The sequence below is a fragment of the Octopus bimaculoides genome, chromosome 10 (genome assembly GCF_001194135.2).
Source record: "Octopus bimaculoides isolate UCB-OBI-ISO-001 chromosome 10, ASM119413v2, whole genome shotgun sequence".
Lineage (NCBI taxonomy): Eukaryota > Metazoa > Mollusca > Cephalopoda > Octopoda > Octopodidae > Octopus > Octopus bimaculoides.
Window position 1 is genome coordinate 15,150,999 of NC_068990.1, and position 1,036 is coordinate 15,152,034.

The window sequence follows — 1,036 nt, forward strand, 5'->3', positions numbered from 1 at the left end:
AGATAGATAGATAGATAGATAGATAGATAGATATACACACACACACATATATATATATAACCCCCCCCCCACATACGTGTGTGTGTAGGTTTATGAGTGCATATATGATACGTACCTGCCTTGTATGTATATTTTATTATTTTTGTGTACGCGTGTTTGCATTTATGTTTACATGTTTGCGTGCGTGCGTGCGTGTGTGTGTGTGTCATTTCCCTTGTTTTTGTTTTTCCCTTCCCATAAATTAACTTTTCCTAAACTTTTGTTCCTCAGTCCCCGATGAGCCGTAGGCGACACAGAATGTATATTTTTCGGACTAACGATTATATATACATGAACTTTTCCACTTTTGTAAACCTCCTCTATTACCCTTATTTTTTCCTTTACTTTCCTTCACCCACCGTCTCTTCGTACTCTGGATGTTCCTAATCTGTTTTCTCTAATCTGCACCTATTCTCCGTGTTTTTCTCCTTGTCTCCGTATTCTTTCTGTTGAAGAGCGTAGCTCGAAACGTTAAAGACTTTCCGTATTCCCGAGCGTCATACTAATACATCCTTTTGTTATTTACACCACCTGTCCTCGTCTGTTGTTGTTTTTTTCGTACATTCTCCCATATATAATACACGCTCGTGTGGTCGCACCAGCTAATCCTGTCTCCACTCATCACACACGAACTTCTGGATTCTACCTTCTTTCCTTCTGGGTCTACTCTTTCTGGATTGTCTGGTTCTGAACTTTACACCCTCCGGCTGCACCTCTCCTACCCACGGATTACACTGGACCCATCTTCTGATTGGAAATCGCCTCAATATACCACGACGTCTAAAAAACTTTTGAACTTTTCCACTTTTGTAAACCTCCTCTATTACCCTTATCATCTTTATTTTTTCCTTTACTTTCCTTCACCCACCGTCTCTTCGTACTCTGGATGTTCCTAATCTGTTTTTCTCTAATCTGCACCTATTCTCCGTGTTTTTCTCCTTGTCTCTGTATTTTTTCTGTTGAAGAGCGTAGCTCGAAACGTTAAAGACTTTCCGTA